General features: G+C 41.6%; 1 protein-coding gene across 3 annotated transcripts in view; it reads left to right on the top strand.

The window, feature by feature from the left end:
* The first annotated feature begins 3,487 nt into the window (after positions 1 to 3,487).
* ZNF81 (zinc finger protein 81) overlaps positions 3,488 to 15,345 on the top strand; it is a 75,998-nt gene continuing 64,140 nt past the window's right edge. Inside the window, exon 1 of one of the 3 annotated variants that reach the window (XM_081126201.1) lies at positions 3,488 to 4,036. The gene's annotated coding sequence lies outside the window, so the exon portion shown is untranslated. The remainder of the gene's footprint in view (positions 4,037 to 15,345) is intronic. The other 2 variants (XM_081126202.1, XM_081126200.1) reach the window with 2 other exon arrangements.

The raw sequence follows: 15,345 nt of genomic DNA, 5'->3' as shown, positions 1-15,345 counted from the left end.
ATTTCTTGGGCCAGAGGTTCCCCACCCCTGATCTAGATGAATTGCTGCAGAGGTAGTGGTTTGGCTTCCCATGCTTGCAGAGGTTGTAGGTCAGAGGTTGTAGGTCAGAGTTCTATTGCCATGTATTTAGTCTGGCCATTGTCCATTTGAATATTCAGTCCCTCAGGAGATATGTGCTGAATATTGAACTTTGAAGGAACACGATGTCTGCAGCTTACTGTAAAAAGAGTATTATAAAATGAACATGCTAGAGTCCTCAGTTTCCCCATTGCTTCTACCATTGTCCCTTCCTTCCTCCCCCTCCTCCTCCTATCTTCTCTTCTCTCTGCTATCTACCTCTCCCCTTCTTGCATTAACTTTGACCAGCAGATAAGTCACAAGGCTTACAAAACAACTCTCGGAAAATACGAGGCTGAGAGAATCTGGGAAGGAAGCAGGGCCTGGCACGGGGCGGGGCTGGGTATGCCATGTTGCAGTGTATGTGTCCCACAAGGCTAGGAGCCAATAAGGCAAGACAGAGTGTGTCCAAGAGGGTAGGGTTAGGCAGGCAGGGCCTGGAGAGACTAGGTGGACTGGGTGAGAAATGTGGGTGGGCAGAGCATGTCTGAGGGGCAGGGCCATGTGTGTTTGGGTGGTCTGGGCAGAGGTGGCTTGTGTGGGACCTGGGTGCCCGCACACAGCCCTCCAACTGTGAGTTTCCTCTAAAAAGTAAAAAACTGTTACCTAAGCCAAAATTGCAAGAACATATACTCAACTTTCCCCATAAAAACCGTAACCCTGTTTCAAATGGGGAGTTACCTGATGCACATCAGCTGAATAAAGCCTTTAAAACTCTATTGCAATCACTTAAATAATTTTCTTTAGACATTATTACTCTTTGCATCTATTGTATGACCAAGAGGTGCTTGACATTCTGTCCTTAGCTGCAAATATAAAAATATTCTGACCTTGCATTCTTCCTCATTTTTAACTAAATACCCACATAAATGTGAAGATTTGTGACTGGTCTGCTCCAGGGTGCAGAAAAGCAGTGGTAGAGTTTAAGAGGAGACTCTGATCCTCCTATTTAAAGTGTCAGTTCCCCCAAATTTCCAACTCATCATTCTTCCCTATTCACCCCCCTTTAGCAGTTATCACCTTTTAATAAACAATGTTTATTAGCTCTCTTACCAATTAGCATGCCAGGTCCATGAAGCTAGGGATTTGGTGGCTCTTCTGTTTTACCAAACATCAAGTACTACGGGCAGTGGTTGGTGATCCATAAATATCTGATGAGTGAACAAAGAGGGTCTCATATACTTATAAGTTCTCCATCTGTTTAGTATTTCCTGCATTATTCAATTTTATAATTAGTCGTGTCATCCAGGGATGCCTGCAGAGTTTTTTGGATGGAATAATTAATCTTCTAAGAAAATTAACCCAGTGTGTGTGTTTTGCTGCTCCCTACATGTGTGGTAAATATACCAAAAATAAGCAGTTGATTACTCCACATGTGAGAAGCAGAAATCATTTCAGTATCAGCATGAACAAGTAGATGAACAAATAGTAAATGAATAAGATAATTTCTGATAAAAAGGAAGGCTACAAAGAAAACTAAAGCATGGCAAGGAGCTAGAGTGGTAGGGTAGGTCAGGGAAGAAAGGTAGCTGAAAAAAAGACATTTGAGCAGACATGAGTGGCGTGAAGGAGTGAGCCATGGAGCCAGAGCATATGTGACAGGGGCCTCAGTAAGTGTCAATGCTGTGGAATTCCTGCCTCCTTGCTTATCCTACCATCTCCGGTCTGGGGTCAAAGATTTTCTTGCCCCATTTAAGGAAGGGCAGCACTTTTCTCCATGCAAACTTTCTCTTTTTACATGTAAATATTGATCTAACAATTAAACTTTCCCAATTAATTGAAATATGTAGTTAGTTTTAATAATACAATTAGCATTTATGCGCCTACTACCTAAAAGAAAAGGTAGGTCCTTGAAAATAATTTCCATTTATTCATGTGTTCCCCCAATTCATTGCCCTGCCTCCCCTCAACTGAGGTAAACATCATTCTGAATCCCAAGTTCATCAATTTTCGATTTCCTTTTTATATAATTTTATTATAACTACATAAAATCCTAAACAGTTCATGCTCTTTATATTAGTAGCTTTTAGTTTTATAAAAGTGTGTTATGCTTTATACAATCTCTCAGGAATTATAGGATTTTTCCCCCTTAATAGTAATCCATATAGTTGGGTATTATTCTAGTTCGTTCATTTTAACTCCTGTTGATGAGCATCCATTTTTGTTTCCAGGTTTTGCTGTTGTGAACAGGATGCCATGCATATCCTAGGTTTCATGTGCAAGTGTTTCTCTTGGATATATTTCTAAGAGATAACTGGCTGGATTGTGAGGTATATCAATATTCACTGTAGGAGGGAATGCCAACTATTTTCTAAAGTGGTTTCACTTATTTACATTCCTTCAACAGCGCAGATAGATCCTGTGGGTGCACATCCTCTCCAACATTTGGTATTGCAGACTTAAATTTTTGCAAATTGAATGGGTGTAAAATGTCATCTCAACATGTCTTGATTTGTATTCCCTGATCACTAATGACTTTGAACATCTCTTTATAGGTGTATTGGCTCTATCTTTCCTTCTTCTCTGAAATAGTCTAACAGATAGACCTATTTTTTTAACATTAACAGTACTATTATGACACTCAACAACATTAACAATGATCCCTGGCACCCTATCAGAAGTGTATGCATGCCAAATGTGCTTCCACTAATTCCATTTCTTCTTTCACTTAATTATTCAACAAACACCCAGACCAGGGCTATAGGGATCCCCTCAAAATACCTTCTTCACCTGAGGATTTGGAAAGGCCTTCAGCAGGGCACAAAGCCTTCTACCTCTTTCCAGAGGATTCCCTGGAGGAGGAGATATTTGAACGTGGTTTTGAAGTGTAAGCAGGCATTCCCAGGTGAAGGGCAGCAGGACTCCTTCCCCTTTTGCCCTAGAGACATCTCCCAGAAGCACAGGGCATCTCCAGAATTTCCATATTGGAGATGATAAAGGGCAGCAAACTGGTTGAAGGGCAAAAACAGTATTGTTTTAAAACTACATTTTCAAAGTAAGAGGGCTATCACTATGTAAATTTTATTTTATGAGGAAATAAAAACAATAGTTTCTTAAAGATGTTTTTAATCGACATATTGCATTAGGTTAAAAAAAAGTAAAAACTTATTATTGGCACATATGTTTATTTTAACTTGGGTAGCTGGAGTGGAAGATAATGTAGATGATGGGAACATTCAAACCCCACAGCCAAAGTCCACACGCACAGCAGAGGGGAAGCTAACACTGACTTCTCCCCTTTTTTTCTCCAGCGCTGTAACCTAGGGGGGCCTGCACATGCCTGACTGCTCTCCTTTCTCCCCTCGTGGTATGTTCCAGGAGAGGCTTGTAACCAGTCTAACTCTCCCCCCCTTCTCATGCCGTGGTATCTGCCAGGAGATGGCAGCCACTGCCACCTCTGCGTCTTTCCAGAGGCCCCTCCGCTTCTCTGAACGTTCTTACACAGATCCATAGGGTACAGATCCAAAGACCGCCTCCTTCGGAAAGCCTGTCCACGGAAACGTCGCCAACCCAGCTCCCCGCTACCTGTGAGACAGCTCCACCGCTCGGCCCTGTGACTTTAGAGGCTTCCTCATCCTCCGTACGGAATGGACACCCCTTCAACATGGTGTACCCCACGAGGAAGCGCGACCTGGCTGCGGCCATATTCCCCATCGCTGCCGAGGGGCACCGAATGCCTCAAAACACCAACTCAGGAACAGCTCCATGTTGACTCAGCGGACAGCGGCTTCAAATTTGGCTTTGCGCATGTGCAGGACCACGCCCCCTTCCTGCGAAGCCCCAAATCCCGAGGAGGAGCGGCGCTAGGGGTGGTGACCGGAAGTGGCTGTGGTTCTCAGCGGCGGTTGAATAGTTGTTGTCAGGAGGACCTCAATGCTCTGTGCCCAAGGTGTTTCGCAGCTCTAAGGCCCTGGGGAGGGTGAGTGTTGGGGAATTTTGTGTGGTCAGTGATGGACTCTATTGTCTAACTGTAGTTGGGTAATTCGCTCACTATTTTGCAGGATTCCCTCTTTTCTCACATCAATTTTAACGTCTTAAAGTTCACTCTAAAACCTACAAGGTTTGGTGCATTGTGTTCTAAGTGTTTTCTAAGAGGTGATAATTTTTCTTTTGCCCATGAGTTATTTAGAAGTGCCTTTTCAGTTTCCAAAAGTTTATCTAATAGATTTCTAACCTTAGAAAAATGTGGTCCGAAAACTGCCTACGTGAAGCTCATTCCTTGAAATATGAGGGGATGCATGGCCTAGTACGTGGTAAATGTTTATAAATGTTCCTTATATAACTCGACAATAATATTTAATTATTTAGTTGTCAGTTGTGTTGTACAAGATTTGTACACTTTTTTGCCTGCTTCTTTTATTCTGGAGAGAAGAGATAAATTTTCTGTTATGCTGATTTGCCCATTTCTCCTTCCTGCTTTACATGATCCATTTGAGTTAAGCTTCATATGAAGTGTGAGACTTGGATTGAGGTTCATTTATTTCAATGTCCAATTACCGAAGCACCATTTACTGAAAACACTATTCTTCCTCTGTTGATATGTTTTGCACCTCTGTCAAAAATAAATTGGCCATACTTGTGTAGGGCTAGTTTTAGGTTCTCTATTTTGTTCCTTGATCTATGTGTCTGTCTACTTTTATCATGAAATAGTGTTGAATTTTGTCATACTGTGTATGAATTTATATGATCTTGTGATTTCTTTTATCTTTAGACTGTTAATATGAGGGGATACACTGATTGACTTTTTGTTATTTTTTGTTAGTTTGTTTTTAATTTATCTTTATTGTTGCAAGTATTACAGATCTCCCCCTTTTTTCACCCATTGACCCCCTTCACCCCACTCCCACCCTCTCCCCAGGTTTTCACCACACTATTGTCTGTCCAGGGGTTATGCATATATGCATATAAGTTCTTTGGTTAAACTCTTCCTGCCCCGACCCCTTCCCTCTGAAACACATCAGTCTGTTGCATGCTTCAGTTTATTTTGTCCATTAGATTCCACATATAAGTGACTGGCTTATTTCAATTAGCATAATACTCTCCAGGTCCCTCCATGCTGTCTCAAAGGGTAAGAGATCCTTTTTTACAGCTGCATAGTATTCTATTCTGTGAATGTACCACAGCTTTTTTATCCATTTGTCTATGGATGGGCACTTAGGCTGTTTCCAGATCTTATTGTAAATAACACTATGAACATAGGGTTGCATATATCCTTTCTGATTGGTGTTTCAGGCTTCTTAGGATATAGTCCTAGAAGTGGGATCACTGGGTCAAATGGCAGTTCCATTTGTAATTTGTTGAGGAAATTCCACACTGTATTCCTTATTGGCTGCACTAGAGTGTACTAGAGTTCCTCACCAGCACTTTTTGTTTGTTGATTTATTGATGATCACCATTCTGGCTGGTGTGAGGTGGTAACTCATTGTCGTTTTAATTTGCATCTCTCTGGTGATCAGTGACTTTGAGCATGATTAGTGACTTTTATATGTCTCTTGGCCATTTGTATGTCCTCTTTGGAGAAGTGCCTATTCAGGTCTTCTGCCCATTTTTAAATTGGATTGTTTGTCTTCTTTTTCTTGAGTTGTATGAGTACTTTATATATTTTGGAAATTAACCCCTTATCAGATGTATCATTGGCAAATATGTTCTGCCATACAGTGGGATCCCTTTTCATTTTGATGTTGGTTTCCTTTGCTGTACAAAAGTTTTTTAGTTTGATGTAGTCCCTTTTGTTTACTTTTTCCTTTGTTTTTCTTGCCCTAGGCAATGTATCTGTGAAAATTCTGCTATATGAGATGTCTGATATTTTGATGCTTATGTTTTCTTCTAGGATTTTTAGGGTTTCATGGCTTACATTTAAGTCTTTTATCCATTTTGAGTTTATTTTTATGTATGGTGTAAGTTAGTGGTCTAGTTTCATTTTTTTGCATGTACCTGTCCAATTTTCCCAACACTATTTATTGAAGAGACTTTCTTTACTCTATAGTATGTTCTAGCCTCCATTGTCAAATATTAATTGAGCATAATGGCTTGGGTCCATTTCTGGGTTCTCTGTTCTGTTCCATTGATCTATATGCCTGTTCTTGGGGCAGTACCAGGCCGTTTTGATTACAGTGGCTTTGTAGTATAACTTGATATCTGGTATTGTGATCCCTCCAACTTTGTTCTTCCTCAAGATTGCTGCAACTGTTTGGGGTCTTCTTTGGTTCCATATAAATCTTGAGAGTGATTGTTGCAGATCTGTGAAATATGCCATTGGTATTTTAATAGAGATTGCATAGAATATAGATTGCTTTGAGTAGTATGGACATTTTATGATGTTGATTCTACAAATCCATGAACATGGTATATTCTTCCAGTTGTTTATATCTTCCTCTATCTCTTTTATCAACTTCCTGTAGTTTTCTGAGTTCAGGTCTTTTACCTCCTTGGTTAAGTTTACCCCTAAGTATATTCATTTTTGTTGCAAAGGTAAATAAGATTGTATTTTTAGTTTCTCCTTCTGAGAGTTCATTATTAGTGTATAAAAATGCCATCCATTGTTGGGTGTGAATTTTGTATCATGCTACGTTGCCGAATTCATTTATTAAATACCTATCTAATAGTTTTTTGGTGGAGTCCTTAGGGTTTTCTATGTACAACATCATGTCATCTGTAAATGATGACAGTTTTACTTCCTCCTTTCCAATTTGGATGCCTTTTATTTTTTATTCTTGTCTGATCACTGTGGCTAAGACTCCCAGTACTATATTGAATAAGAGTGGTGAAAGCAGACATCCCTATCTTGTTCCTGTTATTAGGGGGAATGCTTTAGTTTTTTGCCCATTGAATATGATGTTGGCTGTAGGTTTGTCATATATGGCCTTTAGTATGTTGTGGTATGACCCCTCTATTTCCACTTTGTTGAGAGTTTTTATCAAAAATGGATGTTGGATTTTGTCAAATGCTTTTTCCTCATCTATTGATATGATCATGTAATTTTTGTCTTTTAATTTATGTGATATATCACATTTATTGATTTGTGAATATTGTACCAGCCTTGCATCCCTGGAATAAATCCCACTTGGTCATGGTGTATGATCTTTTTAATATATTGCTAGGTCCGATTTGCTAATATTTTGTTGATGATTTTAGCATCTCTGTTCATCAGGGATATTGGCCTGTAATTCTCTTTCTTTGTAGTGTCTTTATCTGGTTTTGAGATTAGGATAATGCTGGCCTCATAAAAAGAGCTTGGAAGTGTAGGAACACTTGGAATAGTTTGAGGAGGATAGGTGTTAAGTTTTGTTTTTTTTTAATGTTTGGTAAAACTCCCCTGTGAAGCCGTCATGACCAGGGCTTTAGTTTGCTGGGAGTTTTGTGATTACTCCTTAAATTTCATCAGTTGTTATTGGCCTATTTAGATTTTCTGATTCTTCTTGATTCAGTTTTGGAAGATTGTATTTGTCTAGGAATTTGTCCATTTCATCCAGGTTGTCCAGCTTGTTGGCATATAGCTGTTCAAAGTATTCTCTTACAATCCTTTGTATTTTTTGTGGTGTCAGTTGTTACTTCATCTCTTTCGTTTCTGATTTTACTTATTTGGGTCCTCTCTCTTTGTTTCTTGATGAGCCTGGCTAAAGGGTCATCAACCTAGTTTACCTTTTCAAATACCCACCTCTTGGGATCATTGATCCTTTGTATTGCATTTTTAGTCTCTATGTCATTTATGTCCACTTTGATCTTTATTATTTACTTCCTTCCACTTTCTCTGGGTTTTTCTGGTATACTCTTTCTAATTCTTTTAGTTGTAGTGTTAGATACTTTATTAGAGCTTTTTCTTTTTTCTTGAGGTAGGCCTGTAATGCTATGAACTTCCCTCTGAGGACTGCTTTCGCTTTGTCCCATAGATTTTGAGTTGTTGTGTGTTCATTTTCCTTTGTTTCCAGGAGGTTTTTTATTTCCTCCTTGATTTCATTGGTAACCCATTCATTGTTTAATAATATGCTATTTAGCCTCCATGTGTTTGAATGTTTTTGATTGTTTTATTGTAATTGATTTCTAGTTTCATGCCATTGTGAACAGAGAAGATGTTTGATATGATTGCAATCCTCTTGAACTTGGAGAGACTTATTTTGTGTCCTAACATATGGTCTATCTTTGAGAACACCCCATGTGCACTTAAGAAGAATGTATATTCTGCAGCTCTGGGGTGAAATGTTCTGTAAATGTCCATTAAATCCATCTGATCTAGTGTGTCATTTAGAGTCACTGTTTCCTTGTTGATTTCTTGTCTGGAAAATCTATCCAGTGATGTCAGTGGGCTGTTAAATTCCCCCACTATGATTGTATTGCTGTTGATCTCTCCCTTAAAGTCCTCAAAGAGCTTTTTATATATTTAGATACATATATGTTTACCAGGGTTATATCCTCTTGTTGTATTGACCCCTTTAGTATTATGTAGTGGCCTCTTTGTCTCTTTTTATGGCCTGTGCTTTGAAGTCTATTTTGTGAGATCTCAGTATTGCTACCCCTGCTTTTACTTACATTTCCATTTGCATGGAAACATTTTTTCCATCCCTTCACTTTCAGTCTGTATGAATCTTTTGTTCTGAGGTGGATCTCTTGTAGACATCATATATACGGTTCATATTTTCTTATCCATTCAGCTATTCTGTGTCTTTTGTTTGTAGCATTTAATCCATTTACATTATGGTTATTATAGATAGGTCATTATTTATTGTCATATTTTCCTTTATACCTGTGTTCCTCTCTCTGTCAATTTCTTCTTCTTAAAGCACTCCCTTTAACATTACCTGCAGTGATGGTTTGGTGGTAATGTACTACTTTAGCCTTTTTTTGTCTGGGAAGCTCTTTACTTCCCCTTCAATTTTAAATGATAGCCTTGCAGGATAGAGTAGTCTTGGGTTCAGGTCCTTGTTTTACATTACTTTGAATACTTCATGCCAATCCTTTCTGGCCTGAAGTGTTTCTGTGGTGAAATCAGCTGACATTCTAATGAGTACTCCCTTGTAGGTAACTTTCTCTCTCTTCCTTGCTGCCTTTAAGATTCTTTGTCTTTAATGTTTGTCATTTTGATTATGATGTGTCTTGGAATGGGTCTTTTTGGGTTCATCTTGATTGGAACTCTCTGTGCTTCCTGAATTTTCGTGACTTTTTCCTTCACTGAGTTAGGGAAGTTTTGTGTCATTATTTTTTTAAACATGTTCGCCATTCCTTGCTTACTTCCTTCTCCTTCTGTTATCCCTGTGATGTGGATGTTGTTACATTTCATGTTGCCCAAAGTTCCCTTAAGCTATCCTCCTGCTTTTTAATTCTTTTTTCTTTTTGCTGCTCTAATTGGGTGTTTTTTTCTACCTTGTCTTCCAAGTCACTGATTCGATCTTCTGCCTCATTTTATCTACTTTTGATTCCTTCCAGTGTATTCTTGTTGTCAGATATGTTATTCTTCATTCCCAACTGATTTTTATTTATGGTTTCTATTTCTTGTTTCATGTTGTAATTCCCACTAAGTTTCTTGAAATTCTCACTGAGTTCCTTGAGCATTCTTATAACCATTAGTTTGAACTCTAGATCTGATAAATTGTCTGCATTTCATTTAGCTCTCTTTCTGGAGTTTCCTCCTTTTCTTTCATTTGGGGGTTCTTTGTCTTCCCATTTTTGCTGTCCTTTTGCATTTGTTTCTATGTATTAGGGCAAATTGCTTTTCCTCCCAGTCTTTATGGGGTGGCCTTAGGTAGTAAGTGTTTTGTTGGACCCAGTGATGCAGTTTCTTAGATTTCCTGAGCTGGGTGCTCTAGGAATGTCCTTTGTGTGAGTTATTTGGGCTCTTGTGTTGTAATTGGGTGTTGAATGTTCTTGTCCTGTTTGTGGGAGGAACCTCCTCTCAGGCTGGCTGACTGTAAGGCTCACTCCTGACTACGTCATGTGAGATGTTAGGCAGGTGCTGGCAGTACAAAACAAAACACAACAAAACAAAACAAGAAAACAAAAACAAAAACAAACACATGCCCGGCTGGCATGGCTTGGTGGTTGAGCATCAAGCTATAAACCAGAAAGTCATGATTCCATTCCCAGTCAGGGAACATGCCCCGGTTGTGGGCTCAGTCTCCAGTAGGGGGCGTGCAGGAGGCAGCTGATCAATGACTCTCTCTGATCATTGATGTTTCTCTCTCTCTCTCTCCCTGAAATCAATAAAAACATATTTTTAAAAGAACATACACAAGGCCCCTACAACAAGAAAAAAATCAACCACAAAAGAAGAGAGAATTAGGAAGGAGAAAAGAGAACAATAATAGAAGAAAAGAAAATAGGAGAAAGTAAGGGGAAGAAAATGCAATATGAAAGGGCAGAGATGAAAGAAAGAAAATAAAAATAAAGAATAGGGGACAAATAATGGTATAAAAGAGGTAGAAAGTAATTATGAAAAGGAAAACAGAGAAAGCAGGAGAAAGAAGCAAAAATAGAGTAAGAAAAGGAAAGGGAAAAATTAGATCTATGAAAGAAAAAAGAGACTAAAATAACAAATCAAAGAAGAAAGATAAGGAAGATAAAGAAGAAAAAAAATAAAGTGGCATTTGTCTCAGCAGAGTTTAGTGCCTCCTGGTTGCTCCCTTTGTATCTTGCTCTTCTGATGACTGAGGCTGACTGTTTTGTCTGCCAATTCTGGACTTCCCAGGAGGTACTCAGATGCTCACCACTGTCAGAAAATGTCCTCCTTTAGCTCTTAGCAACCTATTTGAAGCTTCAAGCAATCCACAGTTTGTATCTTTCTCCCTAGGACTTGGCTGGGTGTGGGAGGGGCCAAGTTGCACTCTAAGGCCTTTTTGTTAGTAGCACAGGGTCCAGTGATGGGACAGCAAACTTCCCCAGGTTCCCTGGGCTCCTCCTCCACCTGACTTTGCCTGCCAACCAGCTGTCAATCTTAATTACTCCAAAGTCTGTTTCTGAATGGGCTTTAGGCAGAATCGGGTTTAGACCTCTGGATCTCCAGTGGGGGAGGGGAGCTGCTGTTCAGAATTCTGGGAAAGTGATGTGTGTGTTTCCCTGTCCCAGAGCTACTTCTCTGAGAGTGTCCCTTAATATTTCCCTGCTCTTAGCTTGGCGTAGTTCCTTGTATGCAGTGCAGTGCGATCAGCTGGAAACCTGGAGTTTCTATCAGCTCTCTGGTGAGGGGGTAGCACCAGTCTGGTTCCCAGATTAGTGGGGCAGTCGTTCCCACCCCCACACCCATGCCTGACTCTTCCTGAGACTCTTCAAACCCTAGGCTTGGCCTCAGCTGCTCTCTCCTCTGCAAAGGTCAAGATGCAAGGTGTGGCAGGCTGGGCTTCTGAGAGTGGGGCGGGCTGTATCACCTAGGGCAGGGTTTTTTCCTTTTCCTGAGCTGTGGCTTCTGGAAGGACCTAGTATCTCTCAGGAAAAATGGTCGTTTTGGTTTGGGGGTGTTACGACCTAATGCAAGTCTCTTGGCTGCCTCTTTTCCATGTCTTCCCCCAATGCTTCCTACCCCAGCCTCTCCTCAGGCACTTACAGTCCGCACCGCCCTCCCTCCACTGAAGCTCATTAGCTGCAAACTAAAATCCTGTGGTCTAGGTTAAAAATCAACAACAAAAAGCTGCAGCTTTATCTCCAACCAGCTCCAGACTCCCTGATGGCCAGAAGCCCTGCCACCTTTCACAGCTGGACATTATATGGCCTGCTGGTCTCAGCTCTGGTGCTCCAGGCTCTGGAGCCATGCCTGGTTTCTGTGCCTCAATCTTCTCAGAGAAATAGCCCTCCTGTAGCTGAGAAATCCATCCTCACTCTCGGCCTGCTGCCTTTGGAAGCTGGGTCAGCTCCTCTCAAGACCTCGCCCTTCCTACCAGTCTCCAGGTGTTTTCTGTCCTTCCTTGATATATGTCTCCTCCTCAGCTGGACCTCGGTTGGTAATTCCGGGTGAATATTCCCCAATTTAGTTGTATTTCCAGTCTGGCCCTAGGAGGAGGTACAAGAAAGGTCTTCCTATTCGGCAACCATCTTTTCCCTCACACTGATTGATTTTTGAATATTGAACCAGCCTTAAATTCCTGGAATAAACCTCACTTGGTTGTAGTATATAATTCTTTTTATGTATTGCAGGAATTGATTAGTTAATACTTTTTTTCCAGGATTTTTGCATCTAAGTTCATGAGAAATATTGGTCTATAGTTTTCCTTTTTTGTTCTGTCTTTGGTTATAGTATTAGAGTAATACTAGCATTATAGAATGAATTGGGAAGTGTTCATTTCTAGTATCTGGAAGAGATTGTGTAGAATTATGCTAATTTTTCTTTAAATGTTTGGTAGAATTCTCCAGTGAAATCATCTGGGCCTGAAAATTTTCTTTTTGAAGTTTTTTATTATGTCTTCAATTTCTGTAGTAGTTATATGATAATTCAGATTATCTGGTTAATATCTTTTCAGAGTAACTATTTAATAGTGGGTGAGTTGTGGGAATTTGTGTTTTGTGAGGAATTGGATCATTTCATCCTAGTTGTTGAATTGATGTGCATAAAGTTATGTGTGGTATTCCCTTTCCTATTTTTAAAAAACTTTAAAAAAATGTTTTTATTGATTTCAGAGAATGGAAGGGACAGGGAGAGAGAGATAGGAACACCAATGATGAGAAGAGAGTCATTGACCGGCTGCCTCCTGCATGACCCCTACCAGGGATCGAGCCCGAAACCCGGGCACGTGCCCTGAACAGGAATCGAACCGTGATCTCCTGGTTCGTGGGTTGATGCTTAACCACTGAGCTATGCCATTCGGGCTCTCTTTTAATGGCTTCAGGATCTGTAGTTATATCACCTGTTTCATTTCTGCTGTTGGTAATTTGTGTCTTTTTATCTTTGTCATTCTTATGAGAGGATTACCGATTTTATCGTTTTCAAAAACCTACCTTTTGAGAATTGAAACAAGATGGTGGCGTAGGTAACAGCTGCACCCGCCGCCTCCCGCAACCACATCAAAACTACAACTAAAATACAGAACCACCATCACTCAGAGCCTCCTGAAATCTGGCTGAACATAGGCCCTATAACCAGGGAGCTGAAGAAGCACCGAGACCGGTAGGAGGGGCGGAGACACAGGCGGATCAGGGCTGAATTGCGGAGACGCGGCCGTGGGACCACACCAAGGGCCTCGGTTGAAACCCGGAAGGGAATCTTGGCAGCGGAGATTTCCCGGAGGAGGGAGGGGGTCCCAGCCCCACAGCAGGCCCCCAGCCCAGGGCTCCAGGGCCGGGAAGAGACGTCCCCACACCTTCAGGCTGTGAAACCAGTGGGGACTGTGGCTGAGGGTCTCGGAGGCTGGGGAGACCCAGCAGCTCCTCTCAAAGGGCCCGCGCACAGACTCACTCAGACGCTCCCTCTGAGCCCAGCGCAGGGCAGCAGCTTGAAAGGACCTGGGACACTCGGGGAGGAACTAACCTGCCTGAGATCTGGGCGACGGGTGGAGGGGCAGCTTTCTCCCAGGCAGAAGACCTGGCAGAGGCCATTGCTCCTTAGCCCAGCCCTCGCCGGGAACAGCCGGCAGGTAGTCGCCATATTTGAATCTCCAGCACCTGACTCACACCTCTGGCCCCGCCCTGTGATTCCAGGAGTCCCCGCCCCTCCCCACCTGCAGCTCATCCAGGCCATTTCCAGGGGCTTTTCTATGCAAGTGGCCTCTCCAGCCTCATGCTTAGGACTTTCCTAAAATCTCTCAAACAAGCAGCAGCGGGCCCCATATAGCTTGATAAGTGGCCCCAGGCCTGGCACTAGCGGCAGCCTGCACTGGCTCGTAGCTTGGCCTCTCCTGGACACCTGCAAGCCCAGCACAAGTAGCAGCCAACTACGGTTTGCCGTGTAGCTCATGCTGGGTGGCCCTGAGCAAGGCACTGGCACAGGCTGACTTTGCACCTCCCAGGAGGCCCCAGAGACAGTGCACCTGGTGGTCAGACTCAACCACGCTGGATTACAACCCTACCACATCCACGAGTGACTCTCAAGGGGCGCACTTGGTGAACACCAAAACTCCACTGAAGTAAATCCTGCTCCATAGGGGTGTCTCCAGCACAGCAGCTCTTTGGCTGTAGTTGCAGCTGGTCCTCACAGCTGATTGGCCTGGGGGTCAGTTCCTCCCAGGGACGCCAACAGCAACCAAGGCTCAACTACAACAGGACAGTGCACACAGCCCACACAGGGGAGCACCTAAAAGACCCAGCTCAGGTGACTGGGGAGGCTGAGCCACTGGACCCTACAGGACACCCACACAAAGCCACTCTACAAATTCCAGGAGAAATAGCAGCTCTACCTAATACATAGAAACAAACACCAGGAAGCAACCAAAATGTGGAGGCAAAGAAACATGTCACAAAGGAAAGCACAGAAGAAATCTCTAGAAGAGGAACTAAACGAAATAGATCCAAGCAAGCTAACAGATAGAGAGTTCAGAATAATGGTTGTAAGGATGTTTAAGCAGACTGTTAGGGAAATAACTGAGAAAATCGATAACATAATAAAATACCAATTTGAAATGAAGGCTACACAAACTGAAATGAAGAATAATTTACAGGGAATCAACAGTAGAGTAGAGATTGCTGAGAATCAAATCAGCAATTTGGAACATGAGGAAACAGAAGAGCAAAAAGAAAAAAGAATCCAGAAATATGAAAATAGTATAAGGAGCCTCTGGGACAACTTCAGAGGCCCAGCATTCGTATTATTGGGATGCCAGAAGGGGAAGAAAGAGACCAAGGAATTGAAAACCTATTTGAAAAAATAATTACAGAAAACTTCCCCTACTTGGGGAAAGAAATCGACTTACAAGTCCAGGAAGCACAGAGAGTCCCAAAGAAGAGAGACCCAAAGAGGCCCACAGCAAGACACATCATAATTAAAATGACAAAGGTTAAAGACAAAGAGAGAATCTTAAAAGCAGCAAGAGAAAAACAGTTAATTACATACAAGGGAGCACCCATACGACTGTCAGCTGATTTCTCAACAGAAACTTTGCAGGCCTGAAGGGAGTGGCAAGAAATATTCAAAGTGATGGAAAACATGGAACTACAACCAAGATTGCTCTACCCAGCAAAGCTATCATTTACAATTGAAGGTCAGATAAAGAGCTTGTCAGACAAGGAAAAGCTAAAGGAGTTCATCACCACCAGACCAGCACTACAGGAAAAGTTGAAGGGTCTTCTTTAAGAAGAAGCTAATGAACAAAAGAATCT

Source organism: Miniopterus schreibersii, assembly GCF_964146895.1.
Source record: "Miniopterus schreibersii genome assembly, chromosome: X".
Lineage (NCBI taxonomy): Eukaryota > Metazoa > Chordata > Mammalia > Chiroptera > Miniopteridae > Miniopterus > Miniopterus schreibersii.
This window is presented reverse-complemented; position numbering and strand designations above follow the sequence as displayed.